A 25,532-nucleotide genomic window follows, 5' to 3' on the forward strand; every position below is an offset into this window, starting at 1 on the left:
GTCATCACAAACCGAACTATTTCTAATAACTGAATCTCCCATTACTATTACCTGTCTCTTCCTAATAACTGGGGTTCCCTTCTCAGGAAGGGTTTCCTCAGTGCAAGTTAATACCATAACATTATCTGGAAGAAGGGTCTCAACTATGAGATTGTTTCCCTCTGCTCTAGCTTGATGTTCTCCTTTCCATAGACTTTCATCCTTCTGAACAGCACAGAGGTCATCAGACTGGAGCGGGAACGCTCTGCTATGTCCCTGAAAGTCTCATCTATGTACCTCTGTCTCCCTTAGCTCTTCTGCTTCAGCCACTCTGGGTCTCAAGAGCTGTACTTGGTCTTTGAGGAACATGACCTGCTTGCATCAAATGCACACACATGCCACCTGCCCACAAAGACAAGGTCTAGTAAAAGATATTACCTCATCCACCAACTTCTGTTGGTGAGAAAGACAAGTTCTGAGCTATGCAGAACTCTTCCTCATGTCTGGGAAATGAACTCCCAGCCTCACAAAAAAATGTAAGGCATTAAGTTGTTACTATCTAATATACATTTGGTAACCCCTATCTAGAAAGGAAGGATGCACCAGTGGTGACAGCATCAATATGTGAGTTTGGAGAGTGGAATTCAGTTCCCTGCTCTGCCCAGGACAACTGTGTACTCTGGGGGAAGTCACTTTAAGACATGTTATGCTGCAAAACAAACAAACAAACAAACCAATCCCACAGCAGTCTCAGAGCCTGGATCAACTAACTCAGGTTCATGCAATGGGGCTAAAAATAGCAGTGTAGATGTTCCCACTCAGGCTCTGAAACCTTGCACAAAGGGTGGGTGTTAAAGTCCGAGCTCCAGCCTGGGCAGGAACCTCTACATCGCTATTTTTGCCCTGTAGCGTGAGCCCAAGTTGGCTGACCTGGGCTCTGGGCCTTGCTGCTGTGGTCTCCCCTCTTTTTTTTTTTTTTTTTTTTTTTTTTTTTTGCAGTCTAGATGTGTCCATAGCTTCTTTGCCTCAGTTCTCCATCTACACAATGAGGATAATACCACTTTCTTACCTTACCGGGGTACTACAAAGTTAAATACATTAAAGTGTCTGAGGCTCTCTGATAATATGGTAATGGGAGTCATAAAAGCACCTCTGTGATGGGTTTGATGAGCACAGTTCCAACATCACAAACTCAACACCATGTTTTATGCTAGATAGAGTATAACTCTGCAGGGCAGAGACTGTATCTAGTGCCCAATACAATGGGGCCAAGTGTTCATGTGAGACAAAACACAATTTAATCTCAGGATTTTGGGGTCAATCATGATTTTTTTAAGGGTCTGACGCCTGATTTTTGAATCTTTTGAGTCCTCTTGACTGCTGGAGGCCCCTGGATGGGCACAGACATCCCACCAACCTTACCCAGTAGCGTTACCACCTGTTTAGTATTTGACTGGCCTGGCCGATTTTGTTATGGATTTGCCAGAAAAATAATTTAATCTGCTGGATTTTTTTTTTACATGGGTCTAAAGATTTGCATTATTATCACATTACACTGGGATATCTAACACTAAAAGTTTGCATTGAGCTAAAGTGTTCCCAATTCCACAGTTTAAGCAATAACAGATCAAAAGATTGAAAATATCACAAGTGTTTGCCCACCAACACGCAAAGCGCACCACGTGTGTGTGAGAGAGGGTTTGAGTCATGTGAGAGTGAGGAGAGGTGCGATCATACCAATCTAATCTCTGTGTGAGCTGTTGGGAGTGGGGTGGGGTGGAGTTGCCTTGTGGTTGGGGATGCATGGGGTTTGCCCTGGGGAGGGGGAGGAAGGTGCATTTCAAAGGTGGTTTCCCTATTACTCAAGGATGGGGAGCCCACGGGGTTTGTTTTCTTTTTAAACAAAACATACATTCAGCTTGACCCAGCCGCGGTGAAAGCCCGTGGCAGCCCCCGAAGGGCCCTGTGCGCGTCCCTAACGCACACTGCTGTTGACTACCTGGTGTAACGCCCCCGCTCTGCCTCCTGTGCGCTCCTCCCCGAAATCCGGACTCTAAGGGCCGCTCCGTGGCCAACTCGGCGGGCTGAAGCCCGGGACCCTACGGTCTCATCCCACCTCGGGCTCCCGTTGCGCGGGCTTTTCGCGCCGAAGTGGGGGGTAAACGGTCCCCACGTGCTCCCGGGGTGGTCGGGCGAGCCCCGGAGCTACAGACACACACTGCCCAGGCTGCAACCGCTCCGCTAGGCCCAGCGCTTGGCCGTTGTTATAGTAACTGCAGGAAGTCTGTTCCCCTCCCCCCCTCTCGCGAGAGCTCCTCTGGCAGCGGGCGGAGCAGGCGCCGGGGTGAGCTCATCCCGGGAGCTGGGGAGGGAGCGCAGCGCGGAGGATTCTGCAGCAGCCGCAGCAACTTTGTTGGGTGAGTTCAGTGCGGGAGCTCGGCAGGTAGCGCGGAGCCTGCGGGGGCAGGACACTCTCCTCGTCCCGCAGCCCCTAGCCTGGGGAGGGGGGCCCTGCGTGGAGCTCGTCCTGAGCTGGAGAGGGGCGCCCCTTTCCCCTTCCCGAGCCTGGGGGAGAGTGAATGGAGCTGATCGTGAGCAGACAGACCAGACCAAACCGGCCGGCCCCCTTCCCAATCGAAAGCTGCCTCCTCCGCAGTCTCCAGAGTTCAGTGGTGGGGAGGGTCCTGGAGAGAACTGGCCACTCATGAGGCGAGACCCCTCCACGCCTCTTAATTTAATCTCTTTATCTCCTTCGCCCATCGCTGGGTCAGTTCGACCCTGACCCCCAAAACTGCCATGTGTCTTCGGGGAGCCCTCGAGCCTTGCGTGGCACTGATCCCGCGAAGAGCATGCCCTTGCACCCCATCTCTCTGTCTTTTGCTCTCCCCCCAGATCTTTGTGGGGGAGGTGGAGCGCTGATGTATTGATTCTATGTGGGGATAAGGTCGCTGTTTCTCAGCCCTCATTGCACGGCTTTAACAGCCCCAAGACAACCTGGGGGAAAAGTCCTGGGGCCAGGGGCTCTGACTGGAGCTGATTTCCGATGAGGCATAAGGAGGAGGAGGAAGAAGGGGTTGGACATAAGGATTCCTCACTCTCAGTCACCCTGCCCCCAACTTCAGCAAGGGAAGGAGAAGCCGCAATATTAACTTGGCTTTTCTACCCCCCACCTTCTGCTCCTGCTCCTGCTCCTGCTCCTTGGATACCTCCTTTTTCAGCAAAAAAGTGACATGGACTTGTCCGCCCCCCACCCCCATGGTATTTTCCCCCCGTGAACAAAGCCGAAGGAGGTGGTGGTGGAAGGAGGAGGTGCAGTAGTGATGGCTTTTGTGTATGTGCGTTTTTCCTCTTTAGGAAGGGGAACGTTGAGTGGGAACGGCTCTGAACGGTCCCAAGGACGGGAAGAAAGGAAAAGGGGGTAAGTTCTTTAAGTGAACCAAGGCACAGGTTGTTCTGAAATGGCAATAGGCAATGATGTGTTAGGGAATGTACCCATTACTTATAGTACTGCATACACTATTTAATGAAATCAATAAAACAGGTTAAATACCAAAAAAAGAAATCTCTTAAATGAAGTCAGAGAGACACATCCCTTCTTTTGAGGGAGTAAGGGAGGGGGAAATAATCAGATTATAAGGCTGTTTCCACTATAAGAAGTGAGTTATTTGATGCTATAAGTACACAAATAGCATTACTCTTTTTTTCTTTTTGTTAAAAGCCAGCTTTGCTTTGTAGTTGTTTTGACACCACAGTAATGATGATGATTAGCTCATTTGAAGGCAGTGCTGATAATCTAAATGTTTATATTGTTGGGAAGGGAGTGGAGGAATGAAATGTTTGGAGGTGGTTAATTTCTTTCCTTGAAGTCTGGAGAAGTGAAATACAGGGGATACCTTAAACTGGATCTCATGGAACAAAGTAGGTGCTGTGTTTGTGTTTGAGGAAAATCTGGTAAAGAGAGAGAAGAGGAGGGGGCAGACTTCATCCTCATTCTTCACCCTTTTCCATTTTATATTTTCAAAACTAGTGACATTGAATTCCTCACTGTATATCTTTTCATGCATAAAATATACACATACACTGACCAATCTTAAGGTTGATTATGTTCATTTAATGAGGAGTGCACCTATTCATTTCTGATAAAGCTGCAGCACAAAAAGGGAATTGCTCAACTTAAAGGAAAATCTCCTTGTGTAACCTTGACTACTGCGTGTGTGTGACTTTTTACATGGAGATTTTTTTTCTAAAATGTGTGTGTGCATTTCTGCGAGCAGTATTGCTCACAAGATTTCTTTAAAATAGTTTCTGCACTGAATATTTCAGTAATGCTGTTTTTAATAAATCCCTTAATACATGCTGGCCTAAGTGTATCTGTGAGCTGTGTCCTTAGCTGATAATACAATGTAAATTTGTTTTTTGGGGGGGTGGGTGGGGAAGGTGTCAGATTTCATTAGATTCCAGCTCTATCTGGGTAAACTTAGATTGATGTTTCCTCTTGAAAGCAATCCTTTCATGATGAAACTCTGACTCAGACCCTTGACCATTTTGAATGCTACATGGGTGTTAAGTGTTAACTTTCTTAAGTGTAAATCCTAGAGCAATTTTCTAAGGAGAAAATAGAATTTTTTTCCATAACATTTGCTTGTAGACAGCATATGTGTTGATTGAATAACATGTAATTGTCATCTTTTTTGATAGAAATATTGGTCATTATTTTTCTATTTAGAAGGTTCCATTGAGCTCCTTTCCCCTCCTCCTTTTGGGGAGGATCAGAAAAGTGGAAATAATGAAGCAAAAGTTTGCATTAGAAGTCTCAAATAAATGGTTTAAAAATTGTATTTCACTGTAAAGGCTTTCATGCCTTAGGCCATCAGATGTCATACCAGTCATTAAGTCAGAAACACAATGTGGGAATTTGAGATTTTTTGCTGGTAATATAAAAAAACACATTGCATTTCCTTTTTTAGTTAGTTTTTTTAATGGGAGCCTTCATAGAGTTCAGGAAGCAGAAGTGTCTGAATTACATGCTTTGAATTCATTATTCAAATAATGTCTATCTTCATAACGATAGACAATTAGGAACAGAAAAACTTTTAAGTTGCCTGTGTAGCTGGCTTACACATGATCAGTTGATTAAGGAAAATGCACTTAGTATGTTGCTCAGCAATGCATTGAGTAGGTGCTACTGCTGTTAATTTGTGTTCAGTTGTTAGTATTACTAGTTGAGATGGAAATACAAGGTTAACAATTATGGTGAAGTGAACCTCTTATATTGCAAAGTGACAAGCAAAATGGGGTCACTGGCTGTGACTTGAATGTAGGAATCTGCACAAAGGTGGGAGTTTGTGACTGCTAGCAGGTGTAGATGTGAGCATCAGAATAAATAAGTCTAAGAGGGAAATAACTGAAATAGAGAATGGAAATGAAATTTTAATTGGGATTTGTGCACTGCTGTATTCTTCATTGGTCTTTACTATTTCTGCCTTAACATATCTGATCATCACTTCTTTGTTTATGATTTTCTTTTTTTCTGCTCTTTTTTCTGTTTATCCCTCTTGGTCTAGCAAATGTTTTTTTATTACTTTCTTCATTTTTGTAGCTATTGTGTTAAGTCTATTTTGATCATGTGTCTGAAAATCTTACCTCCATTCCCCATGTCTTCAGACTGACCGAGAGGTTTTTTCTTGTCTATGAACTCTCTTGCCTACGGTATCTCAAGAACTTTGTTTGCATTCTAATGTAACTTCTCTCCTCAGTCTTACTAATATTTCTCAGCTATATATCTGACACTTTTATTTGCAGAATTGTAGACTCTACTATTACTGAACATATATTTTATCTTACCAAAACAGTTATTTAATTCTGTTTTTGTTCTCCTTAGCAAGAGTATTTGGTTCAGGAAGATCAGATTCTTGCAAACAGAGGAAAGAAAGCCAAGTGAAAAAAGGACAAGCCACTGAGAAAACTCACAAGTTACTGTAGTATGTGTAAGAGTTGAGGCCCATTTCACTCTTTTGTATCAGCTTTCTGTATTATACTATAGTGTATTGATTGTATAGAAGAAAAAAGCACAGTTTTCTCCATATTAATAGTTTAATCCCTTCAATAAGGGGTTTGCTGCTAGCTATTTCAGTTCTTTGTGCTACTGGTTGGAAATCCAGGGTATCCCACTGTGGTGTGGAAACAGTTGCACCATTGCTCTCATCAAAATTTTGATCACACAGATTGGTTGGCTTTCTAATGTTGATATTTCCAGTGCTTTAAAAATATTCTGATTGAACCTGCATGTTGGTTTGTTGGAAACAATATTTTATGTTGGTGTGTGTTTGGCTACATGTTAACATGATTAATTTTTTAAACGTTTGTATGATAATTCCATAATATCTTTGTGTCTTTGCTTTATTTTCTTTGAAATCAGTGTTGAGATTAGTCTTCTTTTGTTCACATGTGCAGTACCTGAACTTTTTCCAGTGCTCTGCACTGTCTATCAGAAGGCAGGATGGAGGCTTTACTGTTCTGGAATTCCTCTTCCTGAAGAAAGCTTGCCTTGTTATTTCTGTATAGTATCTAGTATGAAAATGGACTTCCACTAATTTCAAGTTACCTGCCATCCAGAAAACTGCCCACATTCATTTCCAGGTTTTGAGAGATTTTGCCTAAAGCTTGTTTGTTAAAAGGTGTACAAACCCCAATCTGTTATTCCTTTAGCAGTGGAGTATTCTGCATTTAAAACTAATCATATGTTAAATATCCTTTTTGTTAGCAGGAAAAAATACATGTTAGATTGTTCCATGGTCTATGTTTCCAGGGAGATATGACTCAGTGGCTTGACTTCAAATAGATCTCTCTAAATGGGAAATTTTAAATAGGTTAATCTTAATATATCAGTGAATTCATTTTAAATTTCTAACGATGGACGTTAAGATGAATTTGTTTAAAGTGGTATCTTATGAGATGTGAAAGGTTGTGGTAGTTCTTGTTTTCTTTTTTAAATAAAAAACCCCAAACTGTTTGGGCGAGAGCTTGTACACTTTACCTTACACGTGCTAGATGGATGCCTAAATATTATATCTTGGGGGTGCTGCTAAAAATGGCGATGGGACTATAACTGTCAGTGAGTTTGAGTAGCAATATTTTAGTGCCTCAGACTGGCTCTAGCTTTTTCTAAGCAGTTGCTTTGTAAAACTAACATGATGCGTAGCAGTTTCAGTTCTACCCATGGGTTCTAGATAGCAGTCTTATACTTTGGTGTCAGTTGGGACAGGGGTTCTCAACCTTTTTCTTTCTGAGGTGCTTTTTCAAGATGCTATAAAAACTCCCATGGCCCACTTGTGCCACAGTAACTGGTTTTCTGCATATAAAAGCCAAGGCTGGCATTAAGGGGTAGCAAGCAGGGCAACTGCCTGTGGCCCTATGCTACAGGGCTCTGCCAAAGCTACATTGCTCAGACTTTGGCTTCAGTCCCAGGCAATGGGGCTTCGGCTTTCTACCCTCGGCCTCGGGGAGTCTAGTGCTGGCTCTGCTTGGTAGCCCCCCTGAAACCTGCTTGCGGTCCCAGACTCCTGGTTGAGAACCACTGAGTTGGGAGACCTATGAGTAGCTGCAGAGACACTAGAGTCCTTTGTGGGCACAGGAAGAGAATCCTGTATTGGCTTACATTTGGAAGGGTATCTACATTAACATAAGGGCTAGATACTCTTTTTTTTCTTTTTAACATGGAAGCTTAAATTCTGCAGAAGTTAAGGGGTTTGGCCCTTTTTGTTCAGCTTCCTCTTTATTAATACAAGTAGACAAGTGGGATTTTCAAACTCTGGATTGGGATCTACCATGAGCATGTTTTGCTTAGTGTAACTTTAGCTTAGTTGTTCTGAAGATTTTTGTTTTCTTTGTGTGAATGTTCCTAAAGAGAACTTCGTTTGAATAGAGCAAATTAATTAATTAAAAATCTCTGCAATTGGTGATTTTCATAATCACTAATGGATGATACTTCTTACTGCGGTTACAAAGAGATCTGAATATATAAAAACCCTGTAGATTTCTGTTTGGTTAGATCAAAATTCATCCTTGCTGCTTCTGTTCATAGTACTTTTGAAACTTAAATGCCTGTTTCAGATGCTAGAATGATAAGTATCAGCCGTAGAGTTGTATGTGGCTTTTTGTTACTGACAGACTTATTATCGTAGTCCTGGAAAATGCAAGATTCTGTAAGACAACTTGTCTGTGTATAAATTATCTGGATTATTTTTGTGTTGAGATGTTTTGTATGTGTACTTTCAAAACAGCATTTGCTAAGTGTTATTGGGAGATGGGGGTGACCTTCTGATTATTGCATAGAACTGTGAGACAGGAATTCCAAGTTGTAATCCCAGCTCTAAGATAGACTCCTTAAGTGGCTTTGGGCACAGAATTATCCGCTCTGTTTTAGTTTTCCCATCTGTAAAATTGGGATAACACCTCACAGATGTTAAAGACTATTTCAGTGGTTTGAAAATGTAAAGTTTTCAAATCAAATAGATCATGGGGAAAATCCCATCTGTTGGCTTTTAAGTATTGATAACTGATGTATATATTACTGTCACACAACACATTTGCCTTTAAACCAGTTTATTCTTGTTGATTTCTTTTGTTTGGTCTTGGTATGAAGTGCTAACTGTAGTAGAAATTGAGGGCCTCTAAAAGGAAAAGTTGTCTTTCATATCTGTTTAAGAAGAGTTATTTTCCATTGAAACATAGTCGCTGCCTGTTGGTATTGCAGTGTCAGTTTTAATAGTATCTTTCCTTCAGCCAGGAAAGTAAGCAAACATCTCGCTTCACATCTGTTGCCTACTTTGTTGCATAGCCAAGTACAGCTAATGGTTGCAAGAGGTGACACGTTGCTTGACGAAAACGTGTACAAAAAATACATGTCGCTCTTCTGTCCAGTAACTACCTAGTTTTGACATAAGACTGAAAAACTTTTAAGTTTTTGTTTTTGAAATTAAAATATATTTGTTTACTTTATGCCCTGTTTTGTTTCTAAGTCTTAAAATAACAAATTGCAGATTGTACTTCCATGCTTTAATATAAAAGAATCATCTCTTTGTATTTCATATAGTCACCTGAAGTATACAGCGCAAATCTTAGACCTTTTGTAGCAAGTGTTTAAAAAAGAATGTGTTTTTCAACTTACAACTTTTTCCAATATCTCTGGTTCAAATAAATGACGGAAAAAGTAAGCACTAAATTATGAAGTGGTAGTTGTAGGAATTTCTTAGCTGTCTTTTAAAAAAATCCAAAGCATCTTGGTAGCAAACTTTTTGTGACTCAGCTAAAATGTTTTGTATTCTTTCCATGTTTAGTCCATTTTGTGTGTGTTGTTTTTTTTTTTTTTTTGGCTTGGGATATCAGCAGTGTCATCAATGGCTATCCATGTGCTTTAATTATGGCTGTGAAGTTTCAGACCTCTGTGGCAGAAAACCTGATTTCTCTTATCCACTGATACCTTAGGACCTACACACTTTTCTGTAAGAGGCCAATAATAAAACATCACGTTTTTAAATGTTTGTCTTTGAATGGTGCAATAAAGTGAACTCTCAAACTTCTGAAGAGCTGATGCTTGCGGAATAAAGCAAACTTCACTTGCTGTTGCATTACAAAGGCGAAACCTAGTGTACCAGTTTAAAAAAAAAATTAGAAATTAGGGGACAACAAATAATAATTTATATGCCCCTGAGAATGTGGAAAAGTAAATTCAAACTGGTAAAGACTTTTTTGAGAGATATTGTCTCAGTGCAAATAGATATTTTATTTTTTACAGATTCATATAATAACTAAGACTGCCACTTCACAGGAAAATAATTATTTTAATTTGATCACAGGTAAGTATATCTTGTAGTCTTGTTCAAGACAACACTTCTTTACTGAATTTGCAGTCTGAATTCTTTAGATTGGTAAGAGTGAAATGCTCAGTTAAGGAGCAACACTGTTTGGACTCGATATTTCCCCTTCTCTTTAGTCCTTTTAATTAACCTATATTTGCATGGAACTGTTTAATTGGATGGTGGCAAAGGAGAAATTTGTACATGTCTCATGTAAGTGGATACTGCTCTGCAGAGTAAATGTTAGTGGGCCTGCCAGGTTTCTGCTGAATACAATCCAGGCTTCTAGCATTAAATGCATACTTTTGAAAGAATAAATTGGATTTTAAGCTTCTAGGCTATGCTGAAGGACTGAATAATTCTACCAGTTTTATATGTTTAATATTGTAATCCCTTAAAAAACAAAACAAACCTCAAAACTACTTGACTTCATAAATTAGTATGTATCTTTTACATACTACATTACATTAGCAATATTATTGTAGTTTCAATTCTGAAGTTGGATAAACCTTTTGTTGTACATATTTTGGTGATTTTTTTTCTAAAAAGTAGGACAGTGGTTCTCAAACTTTGGGGTCCTGACCCCATTTTAATGGAGTTGCAAGGGTTGGCGTTAGACTTGCTGGCGCCCGGGTCTGGGTCTGAAGCTGAAGCCCTGAGCTGGAGGGCTTCAGCCCTGGGTAGCAGGGCTCAGGTTACAGGCCCCTTGCCTGGGACTGAAGCCCTTGGGTTTTGAGTGCCTCCCTCTCTCCTTGCTCAGGGCAGTGGGGCTCTGTCTTTGGGGCTCGGTCTTTGGCGGCCGGCTGCCCCCCTCCACCTCTCCCTGTGGCGACCGGGTTTGGGTAGGCTCAGGCTTTGGTCCCCCCCTCTCAGGGCCGAGTAGTAATTTTTGTTTTTAGAATGGGGTTGTGGTACAAACAAGTTTAAGAATCTCTAAAGTAGACCATTATATTACTGTTCATGGTTTTCAGCAACTTGAGCAAAGAATGAAACCTAGAGAACAACTTTCAGCCCAAAGCAAACTTGTGAAGGCAGAGAAAGAAAGCAATTTACTTGGCCAGTTCTTGTTCTTGCATTTTCCCTCTCCAGTTATTGAAAAAGGTCATGTCTGAATAAGGCTGTCTTCCTAACTGTCCCACTAGGCTTTCTGCTGCCTCCTGCAGTGAAATCATCAGCCTATATTTGACATAGCTTTGTTTCCATGGAAGTTACTGTGATGTCAAAAAGTCAGTGTTACATCTTCACTGCAGGTATCATGCAGAAAAAGTAGAGGTGATCTTTATTAAAACACTAATGCTTCTGTTAATTAGAAAGGAATTGTATGTTTTTTCCTAAGATGAAAAGATGGGATGTTTTTTTTTTTTTTGGCTTTATTAAAGGCTTGTCTACATCGGGAAATTGACTGCAATAGTTGTTAGGGAATAACTCCCCATGTGGATGCACTTTATTCAGGATTTAGTGTCTTTTTCCAGTTTAGTTTAGTTCAGTTTTGAAGCAGATTAAGCTAACTTGGAAAATGGCACTCTAATTCCTGAAGAAGAGGGTATGTTTAAACTACCACTTACGTTGGTATAACTTATGTCGCTCAGTGTGTGAATAAGCCACCTCCCTGAGAGACATAAGTTACAGTGACCTAAACGCCAGTGTGGACAGTGCTATGTCGGTGGGAGAGCTTCTCCTGCCGACATAGCTGCTGCCGCTATGGGTGGCAGTAATTAAGTCGATGGGAGAGTTGTGGGTGGATTAATTAAGTCGATGGGAGAGCTCTCTCAATGCAGCTGTGCCTGTGTAAACTCCTCTAGCGTAGCCATAGCCAGAGTGTCCGCACAAGAAGATATTGTAGAATTGCTATTCTGCTTTAAATTCACATCTTAATTTATTGCAGAATAACTCACTCCTGTAGTCAAACCCTTAATCTTTAAACCTACTTAGATTTGTTTGTCGTTTAATAACACTGTCATGACATCCTTTAATATGAGCACTGTGGTACAAGTGTTTACTTTCAGATGTGAAAAGAGAATTTTAAAGAACCACCAGTATACTAGGCTAAATGAAAAGGGAGACTAACCTTTCCCCCCTCTCCCCCCAATGCTAAAGGAATTATCTGTTTGTGACAATAAAATGGATATTATGGATTTAATCATTCACATAAATGTTGATGCGGTCAAGATTTTTAAACTGAGTGGTAACTTAAAATGACTATTAAAATAAGTGAATAGCAATGAACAGGTAACTCTTTTATGACAAGATTCAGTCCATCCTAGTTAGGAACACTGGTTTGGTAAAATGTAACTAGTAAAAAAAGCATTATATGTTGACTGCCAGTTCGGTCAAACCCCAGTATTTACAAGTGAATGCTTTCACACTAGAAGCAGCTGAAAGGACATTTTGCAATTTTTTGTAGTTTGACAACTACCATTTTATTCCTTTCTTTTAATGTGTTTAATTTCAGCATCTCATTACTTACAGGGAGATATTTATCTTAAAACTGCCAACAGGTTTATTCCTGTCAAGGACAAGAGAGCACCCATTGTGGACGTGCTCCTCAGCTTGCTCAGCACCTGATACGGTATACAGTTTTCTGAAAACTGGAAGAACAAATACTTATTTCAGACCATCTGTGCAAAATGAGGGGGAAAAATATGAAAGTTAGACTTTGGTCTTTTCATTGACTTTTATTATTTATAGTAACTGAATTTCTGTAGTGCACAAGTAAGATTGATCACATACAGACCCATCATCAATAAATGTACAACTAAAGAAGACAAATAACCCTGTGCAGGATTGGAAGGGGAAGAGATTTTGGGTATTTATGATTTTTAAAATTGCAAATTTGTATTCGTTGTAAGTGTCAAGTATTCCCAATGACTTTTTAGCCTAGCCTTTAGTAATTAATTGATTTTTCTCATGGATGTCAAAGCAGAAGGCTAGGAGATTTAAAGATAGAGAAGACAGTCACCTTACAAACAAGTTCAGGGAGAGGATGTAAGGAGCACTGTGGAAAGAGATGTTTATGTGGGAAGCTGACAGATGGTCAGTTGAGACCAGCCTCTTGGGCAGATTGGGGCATGCATGATGCTTTAAGAAACAAGCAGAGAATTAGGGAGAAGAACAGTTGTAGAGGGCTTTGAAGAGGAGAAGAAGCTTCAAGTTGATGTGGTGAAAGAGGGGTATCCAGGGAGAGAGTGAGAAGTCAAGGAAATTATTTTTTGCAGCTGTGTTTTGAGTGGATTGGAGAGTGGAAATATGGGTGTTAAGGAAACTGGAGGTGGTAATGAAAACAAGAGGTGATGAGAATTTTGTCTGTGATCTCCAAACTGTGGGGCATAGCCCCCTAAGAGTATGTGGAGGGTGCAGCAGGGCCCACAATAGCCCCCATGGGGCTGTAGCTCTGCTCCAGCCGCATCCACAGCTCCACTCCACCCCCTGCTCCATCCCCAGCTGTAGCTCCACTCCATCCCACTGCCACCCCAGCTCTGGCTCCAGCCACAGCTGCACTCTGCCCAATTCTGGTCCCAGCCACAGCTTCACGGTGCCCTCTGCTCCATTGCCAGCCCAGCTCTGGTTCGTTCCCTCTCTGTCTCCAGGCCAGCTCTGCCTCTAACCCCAGTTCCTCCTCCTTCCCCAGTTCAGCCCCCAGCCCAATCTCCTCTGCTGAGCCAACTGTGCAGTAATTTGGGGGTGGGAAGGCATAAACAGATTCTGTTACTGCTTAGTGGGGGGTGTGACAGTAAAAGTTTGGGCACCACTGGTCTAGAGAAAGAAAAGATGAGATCTTAGAAATCTTTTGCAACAAGAAGAGATGAGATGAGATTTGGACACAGCCTGAATGTATGTAGCAACTGAAATAGAAGAGTCAAATGTGATCACAAAGTTATAGGCCTGAGAGATTGGGAAGATTATCTTGTTAATAATGATGAAGTGGAGAGTAAAGAGAGTTTTGGTGGAAAGATCAGGAGTTTAGCTTTGGCCATGCTAAGTTAAAGTTGATAGAACATTCAACATAAAAGAGTGGAGAAACTGATATTTGGGTCTTGTTGGAGGGTAATGTGGGTTTTGCTGTATTCCAGGAGTAGAAGAGGAGATTTTTTTAATCATTTGTGTAAATATGCTAGTTGAAACTATGTGAGCTGAACAGATCATCCAGAGAGAGGGTGTAAAAGAAGAAGAGATGAGGCTAAAGAGATGCTTTCCCCCTGGTTGCCCGGTGGTTCCCCCTTGGAGAGTGAGAGGAGGGATGAGGAAAACCAACCAGAAGAAACAGAGAGGTAGGGGAATGCTCCTCCCCCTCCCCCGCTGCAAAGAACACAATCAGATTGCTAGGCCTTGGGCATATAGTAGAACCTTTACACCCACAGTTTCACATAGGCCTTTCCTTAGTATGATTAGATGACGTAATGGCTAAAACACGTGCCTGCTTATACTAGAGCTATTGCTATCACCAGTGATGCAGCCTGGTGATGGTAGTACATTTCTGCAAAAAATGTTAGTGTAGATCAGGGGTAGGCAAGCTATGGCACGCATGCCAAAGGTGGCGCATGAGCTGATTTTCAGTGGCACTCACACTGCCCGGGTGTTGGCCACCGGTCCGGGGGGCTCTGCATTTTAATTTAATTTTAAATGAAGCTTCTTAAACATTTTAAAAACCTTATTTACTTTACATACAATCATAGTTTAGTTATATATTATAGACTTACAGAAAAAGACCTTCTGAAAATGTTAAAATGTATTAGTGGCACGCAAAACCTTAAATTAGAATGAATAAATGAAGACTCGGCACACCACTTCTGAAAGATTGCCGACCCCTAGTGTAGATACTGGTTTAAGAACTCTAATGCTGTTTAATGGTTTCTCATTTACAGTTATTTTAAACACATCTGGGAATTAGATGTTCATCTTGAGGTACTAGATATAAAGTTATTCCAATGGATTTTGAAGAAGGTGTATTTGTTTTTGTGTGATCTGTACTCCATTTACCTTCTTTATATGGAGCAAGAGTAGAGTTTCTGATGAGGTATGTGGTATTTCAGTAACATTTTACAGGTGGCAACAAAAGTTCTTGGCTCTTCTACAGTATGTGGGTGTTGCATGCATATGCTTGCAGCTAAAGTACTTAAGCCCCATTGAGAGCTAACATTTTTAAAATCAAGTAATTATATGCACAGTATGAAGCAGAGTGCCCCTGTTTAAGTTGTGATTGGTTTATGCACCTACACTGTTCAACTGTAGCTGATAAATCAGGTAAAAAACCTTTCAATTTTAGGGATTTAAAGAGATGTTACCAAATAAAAAATTCTTCTTGAATGCATGCATATTTTTTTAAAGAAAACAGATATCCATATTTGTGTTATTAATAAGTTACTGTGTATTGTATTTGCATCACTTTATTTTCGATGCAAGTATTTGTATTTAAAAAAAGTAATAGCAACGGGTACCTTCTTTGCTGTCACCTTAATGCTCAGGTGTAGTTGAAAAAAGAGCTTGACATTTTGCAAAATCTTTTGACCTCTTAGGAGCATGTCTACACTACAGCCCTATGTCGACCTATGTCCACAGTAACCCTCCTTCTGTTGGTGGTGCGTGTCCTCGCTAGGAGTGCTTCCACTGACTGAAGAGGGGCAGTGTGGTGAGTGAGAGCCATGGCTCTCAGCTGCTCCATGTGGTTCTCCCCTGGGCTCTTGGCTCCCCATTCCCAGCTGGGAGTGGGGAGCCTCCTGGCTGAAGCCTAGTGGGGAGTTGGGGACAGCCTGTCAAGCTTTATTGTCAATTTCATATCTCCAGTACCCAGCCATGAAATTGACAAGACAACCAACAGCTGATGAAAGTAAGGCAGTGTTGACAAAGATGCTGTGTTGCCCTAACTATCCCGACATACATTCTATGCCTCTCATGGAGGTGGAGTTATTTTGTTAGTGTAGTAGGGAATTACATCAGCAGGACATGGCAGTAGAGTGTATATTGACATTATTAGGTTGATGTAAGCTACTTTACATTGACCTAACTGTGTAGCGTAGACCAGGCCTTAATCAAGTGTCTGGTACTGAGAGCATAAGGCAACAAAGTTTGGTGTCAGTGAAGTGCATCTTTTTCAAAATACAGAAACCAAAGCTGTGCTAATCATGAAGTGCCACTGCTGTTTGGCTGAAGTCTATATCTGTTGGTCCTAAAAGTCATTAAGGTGTTTATGTGCAGTATGGGCAAAACTTGAGGATATGAGTTGTCATTGTTTCTAATTCAGTTATTAACTTGTATTTAAAGGTTTCTTTGCTTTGGAAAAGAAATCAAGTAGACTGCAAAGTTCCATAGCTGTACTATAGTGTAGCCCTTCACAAATATGTCTGATGCATGGTTATTAATGATTGAATATTTGTTTGCTGTGTTGGTCCCAGGATATTAGAGAAACAAGGGTGCGTGGGAATAGCTGTCTCTGGAATTAAACACAACAGTTGTTTTTTACAACAGTTTAAGATAAGATAAGAATATTTTACTAGGTTTAAAGTGTAAAGAGAAATGAGATTAGCCGACTAACTAGCAAATTGGAATTTAGTCAGGACCCCGAAGCTAACTTCTGTGTACTTTGTGAAAAGTGCCAAGAGATTTTCATTGACTTCATGTGCTCAGGACCCTAGTTCTACATTTTATCCAGAAGGTGGCATCTCCTACAGAATATCATATTGCCCGGTGGCCTTATGTTTGGTTATTGGTTCAGTATTGAGTCAGCCTGATCTTGTTCACTTATGAGTGCCTTTTGAGATGGCGTTTCTTTCTTTTGTTTACATTTGTATAACACTCATCCTTATAGCACCTCTCACTCATTAAAGAGTTTAAACATCACAACATCCTTGTGAAGTATGGTAATAGTATTTTCTTGATTCAAAAAATAAGCATATTCAGACACTGATGTTGTGTGACTTGCCTGGAGGGTGCACAGGTAAACTGCAGAGAAGAACAGAACTCAGTGTTACTGACTTCCATTTTTTTGCCTGAAAAGTGACTAAGATTAGTAGAATAATGTTCCAACAGAGTATGTGGTGGTGCTACAAAATGCTATATTAAGTAACTCAATAAACTACTTTGGGATTTTTTTTGCCTGCTCAGGCTCCCATTCTTAGTTTAATAGTGAACTATTGTCATACATTTTGAGCTGTAATAATAAAGTGAGACACACAGTATATACAACTGCAGAATGAACAGAACAAGCTGATGCATGCAACAAATAGGACCATGAGGAATCTGTAAACCTGAAGTGCATTTATAAGAAACTGTCAAACCAAAGGCTGCTAGAAGTACGTGTGTTTTAAAAAATTAAACTAAAGATATAACTGGGGTAAATATCTAATAAAGACTGAGAAGTTTTGTTTTACAAGTTGCATTTTGACAATCTTTCTGTGTTCAAGGAGAGTTGTATTAAATTAGATTTAAAGTATTGTCTGGCTGCACTGAAATAAGCCCTGTACTGAGAGCCTTGTTAAAAGTGAGAAATGAGCCTCATGTTCCAACTCAACATTTCCCCCATTTTAGTTGGTAGCTTACTGTATGTAAATACTTGATAGTGTTGTTTTTAGTTTTAAATCCCACTAGCACTACTTCTTACTTTGCTGGAAGCACATTCTCATAAAACATGTTGAGATGGCTGTATTTCTGGGAACGAATTGCTATGTTGCATGATGACTTGAGCGTTGGTTTAACTCAAACATTATTATAGTCTTAGGTCTGCACATGTCATTCCTCTAAAGTTTATTGGGAGTATTGGAGAAGTTCACAGAGATTGGGTGTTAATTTTCCTTGAAAGTCTTTTCTGAATGCTACCAACTGAGCAGTATTTTGAGATTTTGCTTCAATGAAGCACTATAAACTGATATTTTTGTTTTGCATGTTTCTGTCCTCAAGCTGTAGCATGAGTAATCTTCCTTTCTTAAAGTGTTGTGCTGTTAATATAGAAGAACCGTTTTCATTTTCCCTGAGTAGAGATACACTGGCTGAAATTTGAAGGTTAGTAAGTATGCTTTTGTGGTTCTGTACACCTTGATCCCTTGCCCAAGATCTGATACAGAACTCATTGAAGTCAGGTGGTTCCAAGACCTCCTCTATCAGCACTTCAATCTGGGACAGTTCCTCAGATGTGGGAATCTCCCTCTCATGCTTTGTGGTGTAGACTGATGCAAAGAATTCATTTAACTTTTCTGCGATGGCCTTGTCTTCATTGAACGCTCCTTTAGCACCTCAATCGTCCAGTGGCTCCACTGATTGTTTGGCAGGCTTCCTGCTTTTGATAAACCTTAAACATTTTTTTTTGGTTGGTTTTTATCTTTTGTTAGTTGCTCTTCTTGGCTTGCATAATTATAGTTTTACACTTGACTTGCCAGAGTTCATGATCCTTTCTATTTCCTCAATAGGATTTGACTCTGAATTTTTAAAGTACTCCTTTTTGCCTCTAATCACCTCTTTTACTCTGTTTAGGTCCAAGAGAGGACTATAGCTGAACCACTCTAACTTTTTACTTTTAACTACAATGTTACTGTAGTGAGTTTCATTGGTGTTTCCCCCTCCCACAAGGATGTTAAATTTAATTAGATTATGGTCACTTAGCATGACCAACTCTGTCATTCCTATATATTTTATACCCTGGTTTTACCACATCCCATGGATTATCAGAATTCCACCCACTTTCTGTGATGCATATTATGTCAATATCCTCATTTAATACCAGGCATTCAAGTTCACCTGCCTTGGACTTCTTGTTTTGCATACAAACACTTATAAAATGTGTCAATATTTAGTAGTTTTCCTTCATGTCAGGGCTTCGAAGCAGAGCCTGGAGCTGGAGAACGGATCAGTAGGATTTTGCCTGGAGCTGGAGAGGAGCAATTCAAAAATTTGATTGCTCCAAATCCCTGCTTCATGTGATGTAATTGAATGAGACTCTTTCATATGATTGTTTCCCTTCAGTTCATACCAGTGTTTTATCAACTTCTGTTCTTTCTTCGTTAATACATCTGTCTAGATGTCTCGAAGTCCACAACCTTCATAGCCGGTAGACAATTCACCATGTGGTTTTCTTGGTCATCACAAACCCAGCTGCTTGTTTTTCTCATAATCAAATCCCTCAATTATTATTACTTGTCTTAATAGCTGGGGTCCTCTCCACAGGAAGAGTATTCTCGGTGTGAGAGGAAACCATAACATGATCTGGAGGTAGGATACCCAGTATGAGATCATTTCCCTCTGCTCCAGCTTGATGCTTTCCTTCCTCAAGACATTTATTCTCCTGAATATCACAGAGGCTATCATACTGGGGGTGGGGCCATTTTACTGTGTCCTGGAAAGGCTTGCATATATATCTCTCTGTCTCCCCTAGTTCCTCCAGTTCAATCACTCTGGTTTCAAGTGCCCATCCTGTTTCTCCTAGGTCTATGAGCTACTTGCATTAAAGGCACATGTACACCACCTGCCCACAAGGCAGGTAACAATACATGTTGTATTTAGTGCAATAAAATGGATAGCCCCCACTCTGCTGCTAGACATCTGCCTGAATTAATTTAACTTCTGTGGCTTTTTCGGGGACTGGGTTGGGGAAGTGTATATTGGCTTAAGTTTAGAGAAAATTAGGTGTATTTGGCTCTCACACTCCCCCTCCAAACAGGAGTTTTCTGAGGAAGTTTACTGCTCCTGTTTACTAGCTCCTCTGGCTGCTTTGGAGCTGGCTTTTTAAACCCCTGTTTTACCTGAGTAGCCCTGTCTCCTGATTAACCGATCCTAAAGAGATTAGGGATCAAAGCCTTGTTAAGAAGTTCTCAGTCTTGCCTACCAGGCCGCACTAGGCTCAACACGACGCTCCCCACAACAGACCACATTATAAACTTCCATCAAGCAGACACATTTCAAGCAAACTATCAAACAGCAAATGCACCCCAAAGGCCACGTTGTTGCTCCTACTTCGCCTGGAGAACTCCCTCGCAAAACTCCAGCTTGCTGTTTCTGTTCCCCAGCTATCAAGAGTCCATTATAATGTTGCTTATCAAGATATTTTAAACCAGTGGTCACCAATCTGTGGGGCATACCCCCACTGGGGGAGTACAGAGGAACACTTGGGGGGGCCATGCAGCAGGACCTGGGCCAGCCCCCACAGGGGGTGGGTAGGGAATGCCATGCCCCCAGCTCTGCTTTCAGGCCAGAACTGCCCCTAGCTCTGGTTCCACCCCAGCTCCACTCTGCCCCCCGCCCAGCTCTGTCCTTAATACCTCTCTGTCCGCAGACCAGCTCTGCCCTTGTTGAAGCTTTTCCCCCAGATCAACTCTGTCTCTAGCCCCAGCTCCTCTCCCATCGCCAGTTCAGCTCCCAACTCTGCCTTCAGCCCAAGCTCTGCTGCTGAGGAAGCCTTGGCTGTGCTGTAATGGAGGAGCTCTCCCAGGTGATAAATCGTGACTACACTTCCCATGTCACAACACTGCCGTGCTGTAACATGGGTAGTGTAGACATACCCTAAGTAATTACATGCAAAAATAAACTGGTTAAAAAAGCATTTAGGTCACAAAATCCAACACTTGAAAATTAATAGCAGATTTATGGATGTATATGCAACCTTAATTCAGACCTTTTCAGTATCTTAATTCAGATACTGTTTTTTACCACAGCATGGACATAAAAGGGGGTAGCGCGAAATCTGGCATTTAACTTTTGTATGCTTTACTTTTGCAACTTAAATAATGTTCTTTTAATGTAGTTTTTTTAGGATATCTATCTAATCTATAAAATGTATGTATGTACACACAGCAATGTAGTCATGTAAAATCCAGTCAGATTGTTTAATATATGCCAATATGTTTAATGTTATAAATACTAAGTCTTTTTGAACAACTATATTTGCTGAGCTTACATGAGCTCTGAAAGGTTGTAAACAAGTTTGGATAAAGAAAAATAAGCTACGCGTAAAACATTTAAAATACCTTCTGTATTTGGGGGTCTGAAACTAGTGTGGGTAAGTATATTTTAAAAATCAGACATTTTCTGGGATGCTTTGTACAACCACAAATGCACAGAATTGGTGGTGGTGGGGAGGGGAGTTCAGTTGTGGTTTTCAGATCCTGGGTCTCCCAGGATCACTATTTGCATAACAATGGTTATTTTTCAGTCTGGAAAGAAAGTCCCTGCTTGCAGCTTTCTTAACAGACTGGAGTTCCTGAAGATGCATGCGTCATGCACCTTTCCCGACCATCCCACATGGATGTCAGGGAAATAGCCCTTGTGATCCACCAGCACTTGCAACACCATTGAGAAGTACCCTTTTTGGTTTATTTACTCTTTGGAAAGGTGGTCTGGTGCCAAGATAGGGATATGCATTCTGTCTATAGCCCCTCCTGCAATTAGGGATCCCCATCACAGCAAAACCATCCACTATGTTCTGCACGTTGCCAGGAGTCACTACCCTTCTTAGCAGAAGTCCATTGATGGTCCTGCAAACTTGGATCACAGCAGATCCCGCAGTAGATTTACTCACTTTGAATTTATTTCTCACTGACTGGTAGCAGTCTGTCATTGCAAGCTTCCACAGAGCTATCGCCACTCACTTCTCCACTCTCAGAGCAGCTCTCATTTTAGTATTGCTGTGCAGGGCTGGGGAAAGCTCTTCACACAGTTCCTGGAAAGTGACATTATGCATTCAAAAGTTCTGCAGCCACTGCTTGTCATCACATAGCTGTGTAACGATGCGGTCCCACCAGTTAGTGCTTGTTTCCTGGGCCCAGAAGCAGCACTTGGCTATGTCAAGGTGATGCGTGACTGTCGCTCGCAATTGCGAATTGCTCCACTCTGTCTTCCAGCAGGGCTGCTTGTGTGGCGTCACATTGTTCTGTGCAGCAGTCCGTGTATAAATATTGTAGGGTGAGGCGCAAGGTGTTTGTAACACTCACAACAACAGTGTACAGCTGAGTGAGGTCCATGCTATAGTAATGCACAGGTAACCCAGGCTTATGAAAAAGGCTTGATTTGTTTGCCATTTATTTCAGGGAAGGGAGGTAAGTGCACCATGGGAGGCTAACACCATGTTCCCAAAACCACCTTTTCAAATGTTTTGGTCCCATAAGGCATTGCAAGTCCAACCCAAAATTTAGCTCGTCTACATGCACTGTGGGATAGCAACCCATAGTGTAATACTCCGTCCGTCAATGCAAGCCCTGCTAGTGAGGATGCACTCTGCCGACACTATATGTGTAGTATGGACCCACAAGATTGACTTGCTTAAAGCGGAGGCTTGATGTTGACTTACATAAAGTCAACTTAACTTTGTAGTGTAGACGTGGCCTTACAGTGAAAAGCCCTAATCATTTGGTTGACTTTGATAACATGAGTAGTTCCATTGAATTAGTGGGACTAGTCACGCTTAAAGCTTGGTAGGTGAGTGTTTGCAGGACTATACACGTGATCCAATGTCCGCTGAAGTAGATGAAAAGACTCCCATTTGGCTTCTGTGGGCACTGAATCAGGCTGTCAGCATATGAGACAAAGCAGAGAGTGATAAAGATGATGGTTGACCAGTCATGTTAAGTTAAACACATTTTCTTCTGCAAGTAGGAGAGGTAGTTTAATTGTTTAAAACACACACATATATGTTCATACTGATTTTTTTTGTAATCAAACTGTTATGGTGGTTACAAAAGCACTGTATGTGTATCAGGTATACTAACTGGTTCCAGCACACGAGACTACCCCACCAACCCTTTTTTTGTTTTTGTTTTGGTTTTTTTGCACACCTCTTTCACCAGCTACCCTCTCCTACCCTATTAGTTGTTGACGTTTGTCTGTTGTGTGAATTATTGTCATGTAGATAGTGTTAGTAATTGTCTACTTTAATATATCTTAACTAATTTAAGGTTGTGTATTTTCGTGAACTGTTTGAGACATGGTCCTTGTAAAAGAATATATTTATTATGAATGGAGCTGTTAGGGTCCATTAACTGAGCGGAGAGGCTAGTATTTGGAACAAAGATCCCTGAACGTAGTCAAAATTCTTCTTGTTACAAAACAATCTGGAAAGACTATCACAGGGATCCTTAGGTTCTATTTGTACTTCATGCTATGTCTTGGCGGTGATGGTTTGAATAGACATACTATCAAGGCATTTGGGAGAAGAGTTTTGTTATTTGTATAAATACTGTGTTCTGACTGCTGGGTCGTTCTAGGCCTTTCCCTTAACAGGCAATAGTGCTCCTTTGTGGATTCCTTCTATTGCCTGCCTGGTCTGATATCCAAATTCTGAAGTCTTTAAGTATTTAAACAATAAACTTAATTGCAGAAATGAAATCATGAACATGAGCTCTGTTGGTTCAGGCAGAATCACAGTGGGGCAACCTAGCTAGCAGATAACTCACCAAGAACTGGTAACAGTATATAATATATATATTAACAATTGACAATCAATACAGAGAAACACCTTAACAAATCAGTAACTGTTGCTGGGTCAACTAGTAATTGCTGCTGCGCAGAGTAAGACTGGTACCTTCACATGAATCATAACTAGAGTTCCACAGTTTCAGTTTTTACCTGGTAAATTGCGAGGTTATTTTAATTGAAGGAGTTTGGTTTTTACTGAATTACATCCATTTATCAATCCACTCAATGTTTTTTCAGGTTCTTATTTTTGTTAAACTCTAATGCTTTACGTGATTGTTGTATCCTGCAGCTCTGCAACTGAAGCAGTTCAACAATGTAAAACACAGAACACACACATGGTGGAAGTTGGAAAATCAAGCAATATTTATATCACTCTAAGATTGGCTCACAAGGAGATGCTACCCGCCTATTTCTTTGCATCCGTTTAAATAATCAGTCTTCCACAGATAAAGATAGTTAAGTTAAACCTGGGACAAAAATACAAATCTGTGCCTGAATACCAACAAGAAAATAAGCGCTTAGAAATTCTAAAGAAAAGTAAAGATGGGAATCAAGAGGATGCATCGCATTGCAAGTACTGCAGCATTGAGGTCAGTGCTCGCACTGACAGAATAAAGGAGCGTGTTGAAAGCAAGTGACACAAGAAGCTTAAAGAAGAAAATGAGCTTCGGGATAAACAGTATCAGGAGCTTTCACCAGAGTTTTAATGAAAAAGAGAACACAGCACAATTGTGTCAATGAAATTGTGTGTGCTCTTTGCTTTGCTGGACAACCACGGTTAATTGCAGAGGGACCTATTGATAACTTTATGCAACAATACTGTCCAGCAGCAGAACCTCTTTCTAATGCAGACAACCTCACTTTGAAGTATCTGAAAGAAAATGATGATGCTTTAATATCCAACTGATGGAATGAATTGATGGAAATGTGGTGTCTAGTCTAATTTTTGATGAGTCTCCTGATGCTTTAGACTGTCTGATTCTTGGCCTTTTGTTTTGTTTTTTGATTTCAAAGCGAATAAATCTGCATTGTTTTGTGCTGATGTGATATTCATCCCTTCTGCTGACAGCCGTTTTGTTGATGCAGCAATAACTGACATGTTTGAGATGTACCAACTAACCTGGGAAAATGTGGCCACAGCTAACACTCGTTCTGCTTCTTACGTGACTTAAGTTTGCATGGGAGATTAAATTAAATCAGAAACTGGAATTGCTACATATTACCTGTCCTGATCATCTGATTAACGTTGTCAGTAGCTTCTGCTACAGAAGAAATGAATGACATGAAATCTTGCATTGTTGGGTTCGGGGCTGTTTTCAAGCATGAGAACAAGGTAAAGGCTTTGTTTTACACAGTGCTAAACAAGTGCAGAGCCGACTACCAATTACCTATCCTGTTGATCCACATTGGTGGATGAGCTTGTACCTCACTGTCATGTAAATAACACACGGACTGTGCTAATGCATCTCCTAGATCATGCTGAGTTTGTTGGCTCTTAAGCAGAACTTCTTGAGAGACTGGCAAATAACTAAAATGAGTGCCAGATTCTGCACATCAAGGTAATGTTCATTGTTAAAAACTTGGAATCACTGTGTGGCACAGAAAACACTGGAGTTTTTTCTGACTACTACCAACACATTTTCCAATACAGACACTTACTGGATCCTAACAACCAAAATCTCAGCTGAATCGAGTACAAAAGATGCAGGAGAAACATACGGTGTGAAAACCTAGCTGTTTCTGGAAATCCTTCTTACCCCAGAACACAAGAGAACAAAAAAAAAAAAAAGCATTCAAAACCTTCAATGCAATGTTGAGTGGGAAATGGGAGATGACCAGGACTCGTAATCTGAACCCTGAAGTGTTTGGTGCCAAAGATGGTTTTTGGAATGTCATCCAGGTATTGCACCCTTTCTTCAAGGTGAATTTGGCAGCAGACTACGACTGTTATGCCAGAATGTTTCAACCATTTGCCACTAAAAATGAAATTTCAAATCTGAAAGGGGAATTTAAGATTTATATATGAACATACCTGACCCTGACAATGTGAAAGTGGATATGCTGACTTTATGGAACAGTCTTAAATATATGCTTCCCAGCTTCAGCACAGTGGCATGGGTGAGGTGTGAGTGTAGCCCCTGGATCTATTGATGCAGACCACTTATTTTCAAAGTTGGGCTACCTCCAAGTCAACAAGAGTGAACATGAGTGAGAATATTTTGAAGAAAATTATGTGAGTGTATGGAAACCAGGATTTCTGGAAAAATTACTACCTCAGAGAGAGAGGAAGAAATACCTTTTTGTACA

General features: G+C 40.9%; 1 protein-coding gene across 9 annotated transcripts in view; it reads left to right on the top strand.

Moving 5' to 3' along the window:
* The first annotated feature begins 2,312 nt into the window (after nt 1–2,312).
* SIPA1L1 (signal induced proliferation associated 1 like 1) overlaps nt 2,313–25,532 on the top strand; it is a 405,747-nt gene continuing 382,527 nt past the window's right edge. For 8 of the 9 annotated variants that reach the window (XM_050953408.1, XM_050953406.1, XM_050953407.1 and 5 more), the window contains exons 1-2: nt 2,313–2,396; nt 3,334–3,397. The gene's annotated coding sequence lies outside the window, so the exon portion shown is untranslated. Of the gene's footprint in view, nt 2,397–3,333; nt 3,398–9,775; nt 9,837–25,532 lie in introns of all 9 variants that reach the window. The other variant, XM_050953405.1, reaches the window with a different exon arrangement.

Source organism: Gopherus flavomarginatus, chromosome 5 (assembly GCF_025201925.1).
Source record: "Gopherus flavomarginatus isolate rGopFla2 chromosome 5, rGopFla2.mat.asm, whole genome shotgun sequence".
Classification (NCBI taxonomy): domain Eukaryota; kingdom Metazoa; phylum Chordata; order Testudines; family Testudinidae; genus Gopherus; species Gopherus flavomarginatus.